General features: G+C 35.1%; 1 long non-coding RNA gene across 1 annotated transcript; it reads left to right on the top strand.

The window, feature by feature from the left end:
- Positions 1 to 1,867: 1,867 nt before the first annotated feature.
- Positions 1,868 to 2,617, top strand: LOC147410576 (uncharacterized). The gene is made up of 2 exons (XR_015178774.1): positions 1,868 to 2,325; positions 2,522 to 2,617. It is a non-coding gene; the product is annotated as an uncharacterized LOC147410576 (long non-coding RNA).
- Positions 2,618 to 17,469: the final 14,852 nt, after the last annotated feature.

The raw sequence follows: 17,469 nt of genomic DNA, 5'->3' as shown, positions 1-17,469 counted from the left end.
CGTGAGTGGATCCAAATTTGGAAGTGCCAAACGAGACAGAAAATCAGTGGAAAGAAGTGCGTGAGAAATCAATGGCCGGAGGTACGGATTTTGGGTATTTTTTTTTCAGATTTCAATTCTCTTTATTTTATTTCCGCATTTGAGAATCAATTTTAAGATTCAGATTTAGCTAACGTCTCTTTCTGTGATTGTTTCTCTAGAAAGATTCATTCGATTAGCTCTGATTTTCAGCAAAATAATGGATTTATTGGGTTTGATATTCACGATTGAGTTGTGTTATGGTTTTTTTTTCATTTTCTTTTTTTAAATCTTTGTATAGTTATGGAGCTTTTCTTGTTTTGAAAGGAGAAAAAAATCAAATTTTTTGTTAAAATTTTGGGTATTTTAGGGTTTGAAGGAATCAAATTAGATGTATTGGAAGTGTTTTCTTAGGCTTTTTGTTGTTGCTGTTTGTTTATTTTAATTTCTGGTTTAATAGAGCTCCTGGAACGAAGAATTTGAGTTTTTTATAATAGGGGTTTTCAAGCATTCATCTTTTCTATCTGCTTATTAGTAATTAGAGGTCAAAAAGAGAAATTTTCTGACTCAAAGGAGGGGAATTTTGTTGAGGGAATGGGTGATCATCTGGTTTTATATGTGGATGGTCTCATAACACCTGAAACCTTACAATCCATCCAAGGGGCTGAGGCTTCAAAAACTCCTAGAGATGGCTCTTGTGCCCATACTACCGCTTAATCGTGTCCCACGATCACTGAAGAAAGTGTTGAAGAACATGAAACCCTTGATGAGGAAGAGCCATTAATTCAGAATGTGGAATGCTGCATTTGTCAGGAGGAGGACCACATCAAGAACCTCGAGACTCCATGTGCTTGTAATGGCAGTTTGAAGGTATCTTTTTTTTTTTTTTTTTGTAACCCCTTCTTCATTATATGTATATGAACTTGTTATTATTTTTAAATTTTCTTTGCATGTCGATCTCAATTTTTGAATTGTCGGATTATCTCACGGGAAATTATTTTATTAGTTTTTTGTATATGTTCCCAGATGAAGCATATTAAAGTTGGTTATGATTTAGAATATTGTGGCATTGAGGTCATAGGTTTAATTTGTGTTTTATCTCCAACTAGGAGTTGTAATTTTATTAATGGGATAACTCTTTCTTCTGGTTTCTGTTTCCAAATGTAAAACCCATGGTATAATTCTGAAGGTTAGGTATGCTTCGGACTGAACTTACACCTTAATACCAGATCTGACATAAGGTATATACTAAATCAGTATGAGGAAAATATATTGAAATAAGCTGAGTGTATTTTTGCAGTGTAAATGATTGGCAATCCCAATAAAATGAGTGAATAATTGTCTTTTATTTATTTTTAGGTGGGGATTCTTTATATGATAGATCCAATAGTTTTGATTCGAGATGTAGATGTAGTTATAATGTCACATCTGTGTGACACATGACCCACCATTTTCCATTCTCTTTAGGCTTAAAATGGTCCAACTAGATGATCTTTTGTATTTTTATTTTTATTTTTGGTATTGTCAGAAAATATGGTGAAGATAGGAAAAATAGATTTGGATTTTGCAGTTCAGATCATCTAAATAGATTAATTGTTGGTGAATGAAGATATAGTTGATGCTTTCTAATGCAATTTGGTTTGCATTTATCTTGCCAACTTGTTTTTTTATAGTTATGTATGATGTAACTTTCCCTTGGAAAAAAATTTAGGTTGATTTTGATTAAGTCACTAACTTGTTTTTTATTTTTGGGTATTTACATTTCAGGATGTATCCTAAAAAATAATGTCATTTTCTCATAATGGGCCCCGCCCTTCTGACTTGCTGCAAACTCTACTACAAGAACATTTTTATGCCTAATAGTTGTTTCAAAAGTGAACCTTGAATCAATTCCCGTTCTAATTCCTTCTCTACTAAGTGTGTCACAGCTCTGTTGATCAATATTATCCACAAACAATAAAGCTCCCAGCACATCTACCTCTCCCCTTACATGGGTACTAGCTTCATTGAAAGGACTTCCCTTGGTAAATTTATTATACAAAGAAAGCATTCGCTCAAATTTATTAAAATTTCCAATTGTAATTAGCATCTTCCATTTGTCTAGCAAAACAGAATGTTGGTCTGTGAAGGGCACGTTTATTTTGTTGTCGATGTTTTCTCAGTTTGTAAGCAAAATAAGCATTATATTCACTAACTTGTTTTTTATTTTTGGGTGTTTACATTTCAGGATGTATCCTCAAAAAATAATGTCATTTTCTCATCATGGTCCACGGGCTGTTTGCATTCTTTCATTGGCTAGCCTCAAAGGTACTCTACCAGCAGCATTACTATATGTACATATACATGTTTCAATGTGTATAAACTTGTAACTCCATCAAACTAAAAATAGTATCAGAGAAACTATGCTGAAGTAGCTAAGTAAATGAAATGGAAAGGGACCCATAGCTTGGTTGGTTTGACACATTGTGTAATACATTTTGGTAAAATCGATTTTTAAATGTAGGATATGAAGGACTTCTATCCGAGGCTACACGACTTCTTGATATGGGTCTTCTTCCAAATTCGAATTCTGCAACTCGAGCAATCGGCTATAGACAAGTATGTCCTATAAACTATAGTTTACTCTTCTAATTCCTATTTCTTTGTTGTGCAATCTGCATTTGAACTTTTGCATATACAGGGAAACACAGGTGCGTCTTATCCCTGTATTAATTGTGTATCATTTTAGTTATTCTAAAATCAAGGGTTTTTAATTTCATTCTAAAATATCTCTTATCTCAATTGGGAGAGTGCACCATCCCAACCTTGGACTGTGTAGTTCAAACGTGAACTAAATAGTCTCTTGACCTTGCTTGTGTCAAGTCTTCATAAATCTTTATATAGAAACAAAGTATCCTAACTACATAATCTACTTTAAATATATGAAATTGAGAAGTGTGGGCTATCCATCAGACCCATCGTCGAGATAAGACGAAAAATACAGATTTGGGCCCTTAGAGTTCGTTGGCGTGTCAGTAAAATTTCTCATATGTTAATTTTAGGGTTATGGTTTTATTGTGTTTATGGTTAATCATGTTAATTCAAGTCTTTTTGAAGATTTGTGGGATCTTAACAAGGTTATGCCTTGCCCATGTTGGGACAAATACAGACTAGAGGTTGCTCAAAGGAGGTTTCAAAGTTTTGTACCTTATTGATACACCTTAGTTTTGTTCTTAAATTGGAATGAAACATTGATACCTTGACATTGCAAGTTTTGAGATTGTCTTGGCATGTTTTGGGTTTTTTGGTCGAACAGTGTTGATTTCTCTTGACTGAGGCAATGCCATTAGACATGATTTTAAACTTTGGTTCAATGTATCTTGTCATAATTTGATGAAAAGTTTTGCTCTTCATATATTGAACTGTAATTTGGTGAAACCTGAGTTAAAATTGTTGCCAAGATTTCTATTCAAAACTCCTATCTATCTAGAATAAATACCTAGGTTGAATTGAGCCTTAATATTTTTGAACATTGATTCCCTTTTCCAATATTTAATTGGTTGATCACACAACCTTAGTGTAATTCTTCAAGTAGACATCATTTTTTCAGATGTGCTAGTTCTACAATTTGACTCATCTAAGATAGTGGGCTGAACTAACTTGAATTCGGAGTACCTTTAGGAGCAGTACTTTCAAAGTACCGATAATTAAAATGTAATGTTGGTTTAAAAGGGTTCTTCGGATGCAAAACCTAAAAATTCGCCATTTCTAATGATTGAGGCAACCGGATTCTCCTTGAGATGTATTTTCAAATAGAATTCCTTTTGGGTGTCATGGATTGATCCAATGCTGTGTTTTTACAGTTTCCATTAAGTTGTAGCAGAAGGATTTTTTCATTCCCTCTCGAGTTTTAAGATATTTTCTCCATGCCCCATAGCTTTCATTTTGGATTTCTATAATAATGACGAACAAACATGCAGAGATTGGATCACCTTGACATTAATATCATGTGTTATTGATCCAACAGTAAAGAGTTAGAACCATCTTATTGCTCTTTAGCCTTTATTTCTGTTATATGCTTCTAATTTACTATAAACTTGATTGGTGTCTGTTTTCACTCTTAGTGGGTATGTGTGAATGATTGGATGCATAACTAACTAAATCAAGGTTGTATGAATTTTGTTCGGCTATAATTGTTTTCAACTTTAACTTATATATTCTTAGAATACTTGCTGATATGAGCCAGCTTAGTGTCCATGTAGCCCTACGCCGATGTTTGGGAAGAAAGTTGGTGGTTACTGTAGTGGGTGAAGATGTTCTTTGTATCCAAGTCAGTGGTATTTGCTTGCCTAGTAAGAAAAAGTATGTCAAGGCTGATGTTTTCATAAATGCTGCCTTTTTTTCCACCTCTGTATAACATGCTTAGTACTATAAGCATGGCCAAGTGAGAGAATTTCTGACAAAATAAACGAAAGGAGGCAGATTTATTAACAATGTGGATTAGGATTTGTTTAGGAGAAAAACAAGAGCTATAGCGACGTGCTAATGAAATATAAGAAAAAATGTGGATTAGGATTTTCTATGACTTTTTTGTTTTTGAAACATAAGCTTATTTCTAATGTGAATTGCTTTCTCTTCGTGTCATTTTCCAGGTCTAACCTCTTAAGATTAACAATGTCCAGCGGCTATGAGTTCCATAACTGGTTCACATACTCCATCCTACTTTTATTCCTTAATACAGCTGGATTTTGGGTAACAACTTATGTTGTAATTTGTTTGTCATGTTTTGAGCTATATATTACTTCCAATGCCTCAACCATGTTTTAACTCCTCACTTCGATCTCTCTCTCTCTTTGTCTCTCTGTCTCTCAATTTTTTGGAATCGATCGATCATTTTTGGTGAATGATTAATTACAGGCACCACCACCACCACAAAGGAAACGCAAACCCCATCGCTTTCGTCCAGGAACAGTGGCTCTTCGTGAGATTCGACATTTTCAGAAAAACTGGAAGCTTCTCATACCAGCAGCCCCTTTCATCAGAATTGTGAGTTTTATGCTTATTTGGAATCCAAACTAGAACAATTTGTAGAATAATCTAATTAGAGAGTTCGATCTATCATTTTAGGGTTTATATTAGTTACTAGGTGTTAATCACGCTTGAACTATGACTTATAGTCTTAATTTAAGCTAGAGCAATTCAAATTACTTAAGATCAGATAGAACCTCAAAATGCTTTGCAATGTTAACTTGTAAACTAATTACTTTCTTGAAGAACATTTATTTCAGTTACATCCATTTTGTTCTTGTGATTAGGTATAGAGACAGTAGTAATTCAGCATTGGGTGTATCTGTTATTTAGTTAATAAATTTTGGATTTGGTTTTTCGGTAACATATGTGCTTTAAAGTATTCAGTGTCTGTTACTCTATTTACTTTTAGACTTTTAATCTTGGCGATAGTGATGTGTTTATAACTTTTGATTTTAAAGATCGTCATTGTTTATTTTAGGTCAGGGAGATTAGTAATGGCTTCAGTAGGGTAGTTAGTCGTTGGACCGCTGAAGCTTTGATTGCACTTCAAGAGGTATTAAAGCTATAAGTTACATGTGTGACTTCTTTATTGGTGGTTTTCAGTTACTATAGTTGAACAAAAATGGAATGGTTGAGTAATATTGGTACTTTATATGTCAATGAAGTTAGCTTTATTTAATTGTTTCATCCATCTATAGAGTAATTTGGTGTTCAAGAAATTATTGGATGCTGCAATCGATGTCAAATATGTGTTCGAACCTATAGATGAATTGATTGACCTTCATATAGTGGAGTTCCAGATTGGGCGAGTTCTAGTCGGGGGCCTAATATTAAAAAAAAAAAAAGAATACCCAATAACAACGGCCGACGACCGTAGCTAAAGGCTTAATATATATTTTTTTAATAAAATACCCTATAGTGACGGCCAATAGCGGTTGTCGCTATAAGTCCATATACCGACGCGGGTGGCTGTAGCTATATGTATTTGCGATGGGTTTTTAATTACCGAATATTTTTTTGACAAGGCCCAATTCGATGGACCAATTCGACGGTTTTGGACCGTCGAATTTTGAAAATTTTCATGTAGTGTTATCAACCTCACACGATAGGTGATCGTAGGATTTATAATGTTTTAGGAATTTTCATTTGGATTTTTTGATTTTTTTTTCTAACTAGATAGAGTGGACTTCTTTTTACCTATGAGTTGAATTTCCTTTTCTAGCTATTGATCTTTGGTTAAGTTATTGTTTGGGAGTCTTTTGCAATAATGAGTAGTTTTCTGCAAACAAAAGCTCATGGTCCCGTATCTTGACTACTTGATTTTGAGATGGTATATCATTTCATAATTGTTCTCTTCAGGATGACTTTGACACTTTATGCTGCTCCCATTGTGTGTGCAGGATAAAAGTTCCATATCCATTTCAATGGGGAGCACCTACCTTTGATGCAGGTGAAGTCTTTGCCATGATGGCTGCTTCATTTGTTTCTCTTGTAGAGGTTTGTTTAATTAGCTCTATTAACTTATCGAGGATTGGATGTCTCATTGGTTCCGTGTTACTTATCTATTGTGTTTCTATATTTATTTTAGGTTTTCTATTTATACTGGTGTCCCAAATAAGGAGGATAATATTCCTCCATTATAGGAGATTGAGTTAGACATTTGTTGGGAGTAGAATTAATGATTATTTCTGTTTTAAGTTAGCCAACTCTCACTTTCCATTTACATGCTTCATTAATCAATTATAGTGAATTGTTGATCATATTGTCCAAGATATGTATTAAATTACGTAAAAAAATCATAGTGTGTTAGTGACATTATTCTACTGTTCAGTTTATAATTGTGTTGTATAGGCATAATGTATATTTGTTTATATATATAAATAAATGACCTATTGCAGCGGATATTAATATTCGTCGCTATATGTGTTATATATATATATATATATATATATATATATATTTTTAAATGATCTATAGCGGCGGATATTAATATCCGTCGCTATATCTATTATATTTTATTAAAAAAAAAATGATCTATTGCAGCGGATATTAATATCCACCGCTATATCTATTATATTTTATTTTTAAAAAAAATGATCTATTGTAGCGGATATTAATATCCGCCGTTATATGTGTTATATATATATATTTTTTTAAATGACCTATTGCAGCGGATATTAGTATCCGCCACTATAGGTATTACCTATAATAGCGAAAAATCGTATCTGTTGCTACATTTAGCGGTAGAGACAACACCGTCGGATCTCTGTTCCGCTGCTCATCGCCACAATAGCTTTTACCGACGGAAAAGCTCCCTTGTAGCTGCGGAAAAATCCGCCGCTGTAGATAAAAAATGTTGTAGTGATATATTTTTTTTCTTATGCACTTTTTTCCATGTTCTAGTCGTTCTTTTGCATATTGATAGGTTAGGAGAATATTTTTATGCCACCATATTGTTTATTTTTATTTCTTATTTTATTTTATTTTTGCATGTTAGAAGGATTAAGGGATTCTTTTTTTTATCATGATCATTACAGTCAATTTGGATTTATATGATTTATGATGATGTTCGAACTCTTAGTATTATTTTAATATTTTTCCATATGATTAGTGCATTTCTTGACTTGACAAATATGTATGTTGTTGAATGGTAGCTATTTTGACAAAATCGAAAATCATGTATGCATGCTCTTAGTTAGTTTAAGGATTCGATGAATATGGATTTTTTCTCATAGAATTTTTTTTTTTAATTTTGAAATTTTATGTAATGATATTGTCAATATCCAATTTGGTAAGTATGATAACCTGGATTCTTTGTTGTTTGGTAAATTTTCAATTTGGTGATTCTTGGCAAATCTATAATCTTCTAGTTTGAGACTTCACTTTCATATAATTCTTCTTATAAAAAATTATTTGTGAATCATTGGAAAACTTATATTTGAAAACTTTCTAATATGAGAGTGCTTAATTTTCTTTTTTGGGAGAACGTATGTTCATAGATTTCTAAATTTGAAATTTCATATTTCAATAATTTTTCAATTTAGAAGATTTTGCATTTTCATATTTAGAAGGTTCATATTCATGGAAATTTGGGAGTTTCAAATTTAGAAACTTACATTTTTAGAATTTTCTATTTTAGAAAATGTATCTTTTAAAATTGCTAATTTGAAAGTTCAACGTATATCTTTTGAATTCTAATTTGGAAAACTTCATATTCCTAAAGCTTCATGAGTTTCAATTTGGCAGTTTCTACTTTGGACAGTTTGAGAAATATTTGCATGTGGAATCTCTTAATTGATTTTAGATTATGGAACTAATTAAAGCTTTTTCAAACCCTTCAATTTTTGCGTAATTCGAGAAATCATGTAATAATTGAAGGATCTTAGCCATAGGATTCATTTGGCAAATCCGACATAAGTTGATGATGATAATTGGACCGTAGTCTTTGTATGTTGACCATACGATAATTTTGAATCATAATAGAGACCAATCGTTTTGATCGGGCGGGTTAGGTGCCTAACACCTTCTGTGTGGCGCCCCGCCGAACACTAACACAAATCCCCATGTCAGATCTCGAGGTACTAGGTGGCACCTCGAAATTTCGGCATGGTCTCCTCTATTTATGTTAGCATTCCAAGACGTTCAACTTGCACCTGATAAACGACATACAATCCTGCATACATATACAAAATATAATACTAGCGGAAGCTTATATACGTCTAATAACGTACGAAAGATCAGAGTGCGGAAGAATAACCAGAATACAAAATTATACAAAATTCCTCACTCTAAAAGAAATCCTAATACTCAAGACAGAATTCATAAGACTACCTGGGATAAACTAACACCACTAGGGGGTAAAACCCTAGTACTAACTAAGTGACGAACTCTGGCTGTCTATCTGACCCACCAGATGATTCTCACTCATGTTCTATACCTGCCTCGTCAAGCTTCAAATCTGAAACTAAAAAAATGGAGAAGGAAAAGGGTGAGTAACAATGGTTACCCAGTAAGGAAACAAACAATTTCTGCCAATAACCCATCCTAGCATGAATGAATAAGCATACTAAATCATTTTAAAATCTGTAAAATTTTATAAAAGAACTACGATTAACTGGTACATATAGCTAGGGATGAGCAACTAAACATTTTAAAACTGACATTACATCAATCAACAGTACCCACTATAGCATTTTCTTTTTATACAAATCTAATTGATCAAATGGAAACGTTAAACATGGATTTCATTTTATATATCAAAATAAGCAACAGATACATAATACACAATGGTGGAGTATTGGAATTAGAGAGTTGGGATTCACGACTGGATCGCTCCCAATCGGGACATGATGTTACAATTCTTCTCTGGCTTTTAGTTCCTGATTTTGTGGCCGGTCGCTACACTTACCACGTTTGATTGACCATTTATCCGGCTCAGGCTGGCTGTTTGACGTGACCGTAAGCAATGGGTCTCTTTTCGATGTGTCAGAACGTTCGACTACTATAGATTGTTAGTGATCACTTACTAATCATCTTCGTTTATGCCTATCAGGCGTGCATGTGATTTCCAAATATACAAACCATTCGTATACGACCACCTTTACATAACAAGTTTACTGGTAAAGATAGAGAGGAATATCCCGGATTCTAATTGTGACTCCACTCTCATACGCGTCCCATACCACGTATGAGTTTGGTGGTCTCTACCGTACATCCCAGGATAGTACACTATTCCGGATGATATGACGCACTATCCATTCATGCATTCACAAACTCTTTAACAGCTCACAAAATAGTTACATATATATTATTTTCATTTGAAAACAAAAGATAAATTAACAATACAAGGTTGATAATAGATATCCAGTTTCCTACCATGCAAGTGTGGCCACCCGACCTAAATTAAATAACATAACAGAAACGTAAACAGCGCCTCGCGCTAACAGAAATTTAAATAAACATGCAACCAACAATATTATCCCTGGATATCTATTCACCAACCTACACACAACATAACAACGTAAAATGCAGACATCACCCCTCGGGTGTGACTCTGACATTTTACCGTTTCATACCCTTTTTTCCTTTTTTCGATATTTACAGTTTTCAATCTCTTCAATAAAATATCCATTTTCTGATATTCATCAATTCAATATGAGTTCATTGAATATTAAATCACATTTTCCAACTAAAAAATTTATTTTTATCAATAATATTAAAAAAAATATAAATTATTTTTCAAAATGGGATCCGAGCAGTGTACAAAACCCAATTGATACAAATAACCCGTTAAAATACCATACCCATGTATAACTTCTTAAAAATACAATTAAACATATCAAACATGCAATTTTTGGCGTGAATTTTTAAATAATAAAAGAATTCTATATTTTGGAAAAATATCAAAAAATTTTCAATAAAATCCTACATGCAATTTTCACAATCTACGATTACTAATAGAAATTGAGAGTTCCTTACAATCTCTAGGCAAAATGATCGAAGCACGTGCACGAAAATCGAGGCGATCGGCACGGAAATCGAGATGGATGAAACTTCGAAGCGACTGATTTTCGAAACCCACCAGGTGATTTTGAAGATCTCGATATGCTCGTCTCTTCTCCTTTCTACGGCGGAAGATGATTTGACCTAGAAACGGATGAAAATCGAGGTCGAAGTTACGAAATCTCTGTATAAAAGTACGGCTGATTTTTGACTATACGAGGTGAAAAAGATGAGAAAACAGAAGTTATTTGGATGGGTTATGTAGAGAATGAGGCTGTGGACGTTTCTCCCTTCTGCGTCGGAAGACGGTTTGACCCCGAAACGGACGAAATCCGAGGTCAAAGTTTCGAAACTCCCGTATACGTAGACGGCTGATTTTTGATGATACCGGGTGAAAGAGAATATGAAATGAAGAGTTCTTGGGTGGGTTTTGTAGATGTCGAAGCTGCGGATCTTTTTCCCTTCTGTGGCGGTCGTCGACGGCAAACCATTTGCGAAGGATCTGAGGTAGAAGATCAGAGGGAAAAAAACAAAATTTTCGTTTATTTGTCGCGGCTGTATGACGAGTTGGGGAAGATGAGATATTAAAAAAAAATTAAAATATTATTTATATGAAATTTGGGATGAATTTGGTATTTCGCCTATTGTTTTGATCGACGATAACTTGACCGTCCGGACTCCAAAACTGGCAAATGAATACTCTATTTCGCCTAATTTTTCGTTCCGGATCTAATGGTGCAGTCAATTTCTATAAATTTTGTTTCTAATAAAAATTTACATTTTTGGCCAGAGGTGACCCCTAAACTTGATGTCGTTTTCGTTTCTGACGATAATTTAACTTTCTGATCTTCAAAAATGACAACTAAATAGTCTATATTCAATAATTTTTCGTTACAAACCCAATGGTATAATCGAATCTTAATAATTCTTGTTCTAGAAAAAAATCATTATTTTAGCCTTGTCCGACCTGGTAATCGAGGATTTTACAACTTTTCTATTCGAACTCGCACTTGAGCGTGCTTACAGGCTAAACTATGTTTTTCGATCATTTTGAATCTAATGATGAGGTCAGATTCTATTAAAAATGATCATAAATATCATAAAATTTTACCCCTAAGTTCCACTTTCAAGATTTTCTTAAAATTCCACTATTTATTTTTTTCCTCGAGATACGAATTAAAAATTCGGGGTGTTACATTCTGAAACCCGTAATCTGACCCCTTTCCCACCTCTCTAATCCGTGGGTTGACCCATATCCATTTGGAGTTATTTTTGGTTCCTAGACCTAAACTAGGTGGCGACTCCCATTTTTCAAAAAACCCCTATTTACAAATTGGGTTCCTTTGAACTATTTAGTGAAAAGTGCCGAGGCGATTTCAATCATAGGTGGAATAATTCTTCTTTGATCCTGATAGCTTCTCACTAAAAAAAAGCTATTGGGCATCCTTCCTAACTCAGAACACTACCAATGCCAACCCTAAATGCATCAAAATTTACTTCAAACACCTTTACTAAATCAGGAAGTACCAAAATTGGTGCTTCTGTGATCTTCTGCTTGACTAGTTGAAAACTGGCCTCCGCCTCCTCAGAGCACTGGAAATCACGGCCCTTGAGGCATTATGTGATAGGAGCAATTAGAGTGTTGAAGTTTCTGATTAACCGATGGTAGAAGGACGTTAATCCATGGAAACTTCTGACATCGTGCATGGTCATTGTTTTGGGCCACTCCAAGATCGCATCTATCTTCAACTTATCTGCATGAACACCACTAGTAACACAACAAACCCAAGAAAAGTTACAGAAGTAGTGAAGAAAGAACACTTTTTCTGATTGACGAACAAGCGTGCCATGCTCATCATATCAAAAGCAACACAGAGTTGATCAATGTGTGATGCCCATGTCGGACTATAAATGAGGATGTCGTCGAAGTAAACTACAACGAATTTCCCCATGAAAGGTCATAAAACTTGATGCATAAATTTTATAAATGTGCTGGGTGCATTGGACAACCCAAAAGGCATGACCATCCACTCATACCACCCATGTTGCGTCTTAAACGTTGTTTTCTACTCATCTCCAGGCCTTATTCTGATTTAATGGTATCCACTTTTAAGGTCAATTTTTGAGAAGACCTTAGAACCAGACAACTGGTCTAACATGTCATCCAGGCGAGGAATTGGAAACCTGTATTTCACTGTATTTCAGTTGATTGCTCTGCTATCAACACACATACGCTAAGAGCAATCTTTCTTTGGCACAAGCAGAGCAGGAACTGCACATGGGCTCATACTCTCACAGATGTAGCCCTTCTCCAACAACTCTACCACCTGTCGCTGTAGCTCTTCAGATTCCTTGGGACTGAGGGGATATACCGATCAATTAGGAAAACTGGACCCTGGAACAAAGTCGATCTGATGCTGAATATCCCTCATAGGTGGTAGCCCAGGAGGAAGATCCTTTGGCATCAGGTCAAAAAACTCTGCTAGCAACTGTTGTACCTCTGCCAGTAAATCTAGATTCAAGTCTGCCGCACCATTCCCACAAGGAAGCAGAGCATAGACCATGCCTCCATGATCAATCTCAACTAAAAACCTGGAAATAGAAAGCAGGCTAGTATTATTGGCTACCAAGGTAGGAGTGGATCCTTCCCGACGAGGTGCCAACACAATCTTTTTCCTTTTGCTGCTAAGGGAATATGTATTTTTTTGCCCAAGATAAATAACACTGTGATCATACGTCTAAGGCCTACCTAACAATACATGACAAGCATCCATAGACACAACATCACACCATGCATTATCGATATATTTCCTACGGATCGAAAATGACACTAGGCATCGGCTATCTATAGTTACCTCACTACCTTTATTCAGCCACGACAATTTGTATGGCTTGGGAGGACGATCTGTCTTCAACTACAGCTTTTGGACAGCCTCTTCAGACACTACGTTCTCACAACTACCACTGTCAATGATTATCTTGCAGACTTTATTTGCAACTATGCAGGTCGTGTGGAAAATATTGGTTCTTAACCAATCGTCCTTGGAATTGCCCTTGGGAGTTAGTAAACTATTACAAATGACCAGAGTCTCATGGCCATCTCTATAAAGGACATCTCCATCTTCATCATCATCATATACAGGCTCTCCAATCTCTTCAGTTTCGTGTACCACGTGTCTTCCTCAATCAGGAAAGTTTTTCCCTTCTGACTAGCAGGCTTCCTGCACTTAGTCGCTCTATGTCCCTGTTCTCCACATCTGAAACATGTAATATTTGAGTTGAGTTACCCTGTGGTGGCTACTGGCAAGATGAGATTCTTGAAGGCGAACTAGCCGACTGCTTTAATCACTTCTAATCATTGGCCTCTTGTTATGTTGTTTTTCCACCAGAAGTGCACGCTAGTATGCTTTAAAAACGATCCACAACGAGTGAATGTTGAGGACATCCTGCAAGGGCTGTCATAATCCCCCAAAATACCGTGCTAATATTTACTCTTCCGTCTTAGATAAATCATTCCAGGCTATCAATTGATAAAACTCTTCCATGTAATCATCAACCGATCTCCTGCCTTGTCTCAATGAATGAAGTTGCTGAAACAAAGTTTGAGTGTAGCTGAAAGAAAGGAAGTAACCCTTCATCCTCTCCCAATCAGAGATCTCGGTCTTGCCCTACCTGTCACGTGATCGCCTCAACTGCTCCCACCATGCAGATGCTCCACCTTTGAGATTGATAGCGACCAGTTTCACTTTGACACGATCTGGGACTTCCTTATACTAAAAAATACACTCTATTTCATTCAACTAATCGACGAATCCTTTATCTTTTAATGTACCAAAAAACTCGAGTAGATCTACTCTGAAGCCGAGGTCTCCATGACGATCCTCCCGATCACGGTGATCACAGAATAGAGCATGATTATGATACTGGTTTTCGAAACAGGAATCAAAATTGTGATCATCCATCTCACGATCACAAAAATCCGGTACTGTTAGACGCTGGGTTAACTTTGCGACTTGCCTCTCTAAATCTACAATCATCACATCCTAAACATTACGATCATGGTGTGGGACTTCCTCGTTTGGAACTTGCCCGTGACAACCACGACCACGACCACCTGCCATGGAAACTGATGAAATCTCACTCCAGTCAGATGTTGAAGCTCTGATACCAACTGACGCTAAACATGATAGCAATTATTTTGCAGGCTAGCTTCAACAGATAATTCATAGAGAAGAACACAAGAAAATCACATAAGACACAGAGATGCACCTCTGATGTTCAATTCAAAATTATGTAATTCAATCATAATCAAAATTCCACCCAAAATTCCATGCTATGTAGCTAAAAATCTTCATTATCAGAATTTTACCAAAAATAGCAAAATCCAAATAATCATACCAAAAATGAAATACGTATTAAAAGAAATAATCTACCAAAAATCTGGCCCCAAATTGGGCTCAGAATCACTTCCTAAACTACCGAAACACACCCAAAACTGCTTCGATTATGAAGAGATTACGACTACCTACCATCTTTGCGATGATTTGCCAACTCAAGGTATCTCAGAGAAAACAACAACGTACCATCTGACAACTAAACCTCATCTGACTTCGATCCTCCTACATCACAAACTTGATAGCTTTAGACTTAAAGAAGTATGAGTGATAAGGTATGCAATGTATGATTTATAATTTATGAAAAAAATAATGCCAATTGATTGAATCTCATGTATATGGTGTAACATTTTGTGATTTACAGAGGAAAAGCATGGAGTGACTTTGAACTTCCTTGAGGATCCATATTCTCCCTTGGGGGATTGTGCCCAAACTGTGTGAAGATCAGATCTTTTAGGTGGAAAAAATTATCATCCATTGCTCCTAAGAAGATGGAAGGCTACTGTCACCCATAGAAGTGGGCTGACACCAAAATTTGAGTGATCATAAATGCCCCCATTTTTATATATAGATTTAATATAATCAAGGTCATTTTGGTATTAAAAAAAAACAAGAGAATTGCAATTAGGTTGGTTAGTTTTCAAAATTAGGAAAAATAAAATCAATCAATATTTTAAATTACAAATAAGCCTTTTTTATAAGTTTTCTTTTGCACATGGAACCTTCTAGTATGCATATTCATCTATCCTTTTCTTTAGAATGGGAATCGATAGATACTCGTTCTTACTGATTCCTAGTCCACTTATTTTAGAACCATTGTTGGAGAAATATGTTGATTCCGTTTCTGGGTATCTTAAATATTCAAAACACGTTGACATCGTGTCTTCGGAAGATGGGTTTTCTCTCTTCAATTATCCAGAGAATTGTGAGTTGGTATTGAACTCCATAATATGGACAATAGTAGTGCAGTTTGTTTGGAAAATCAAAGATAACATTGACATCATGTCTATGGAAGATGGGTTTTCTCTCTTCAAGTTCAACAGTCTGGAGGATTGTGAGTTTTTGTGCAAATGGACTATAGGCGGGACCGTGAAGTCGATTAAGGACCTTGTTTCAACTATTTGAACATGGGAAGTGAAGCTTCCTTACCTAAATTCAATTTTGTTCCTCAGTATGCTTAATCATTATTTGGTGTGGTATTAGAACACCATTGCACATAGATGAAGCCACTGCAACTAGATCTGAGTGCTTGTAAGATGATTATTTCCATTTTGGGGCTTATCGATTTCTGATGTAAAATCTTCAAATAGTCTTGGGGGATCTTTTTTAAAGATTTAATGGGCAGATAGGATTAGGTTTGTAGTATTTCTTTCTATTTGTGGAGTTGTTTTCGGCTAGTTATAGTGGTTGTTTGTATCCTTTTTTTAGTTTGGTCATCTTGACTAAGCCCTATTTTTTTAAAAACATTTGTATACTAAACCCACCCCTTACAAAAAAACAAAAGGGGACCTGATGAATGCCTTAAGGAACTGCCCAGACTTTGGAAAGTGACGATGGGGCATTTGATGTGGTTAGGACTGCAAGTTTGGCGGTTTGCCTGAGCACAACTTGTACTAAAGTCAATTGATGGGTGAGTCTTCATTGATCTACTTAGAAATGAGTTGAGCTTGGATTAGAATAATTCAACCCGACCTTAATTCAAGTTGAGCTTAGGGTCTTGAAATCGGCAACTCAGCCCAACCCGAACCTAAGTCTACATAATAACATATAAATATTTGTATATTAATTATTTATTTAGAAGTATTTTTTAATTATATATCGTTTAAGATATGAAATTTTTAATAATTAATTATAAAAAGAAATGTCTTGACAAGACAAATTATAGGAGCAACATTAAGACTATACAAAGATGGGTTATAAATGGTGTGGTGCAAGGAAGAGACTATAACATAAATGACATATGACAGGTGTTAGTTACATTAATAATCTGAATGAAATACAATGTTATTGTTTTTAACAAAATTGATTTATTGACAATGTTTGAAAAATCACGTACACGAGTGTAAAATAATTTTAATTAGTCATTTAGAAAAGCATAATGTTTTAAATAAAATACTGTATGTCACAATCGGTCCGATGGGTTAAGTGAGAATGTTAAACCACGTCTTGGGAGTGACCTTAACGGCCAATACATTTTGAAATTTTATTTAAATTGGATTCTATATTAAGGGAGCGGATCATGGGACATATGTCAAAACCATGTACTAATAAAACAAATTCAAAATATGGGTTAGAAGTTTTGGATTGATCTTATTTTTAGTGAGGATGATCTCTATGACGAGAAGATCATCCTATAAAAACATCAGTCCAATCTGAAACTTCTAACCCCATCAAAAGTGATTTAGAATGTGGACCGTCGATTTTTTACCAATAATTTGTAAATCACTTTTGATGGAGTTACAAATTTCAGATTGAGCTGATTTTTTGTGTGGATGATCTTGTTATCATAGAGAACATCCTCACGAAACATCAGCTCAATCCAAAA

This window comes from Akebia trifoliata, chromosome 1 (genome assembly GCF_017979445.1).
Source record: "Akebia trifoliata isolate Shusen 1 chromosome 1, ASM1797944v1, whole genome shotgun sequence".
In the NCBI taxonomy this organism is placed as follows: Eukaryota; Viridiplantae; Streptophyta; class Magnoliopsida; order Ranunculales; family Lardizabalaceae; genus Akebia; species Akebia trifoliata.
Note: the sequence above shows the minus strand (reverse complement) of the source record. Positions and strands in the feature narration are given on the sequence as shown.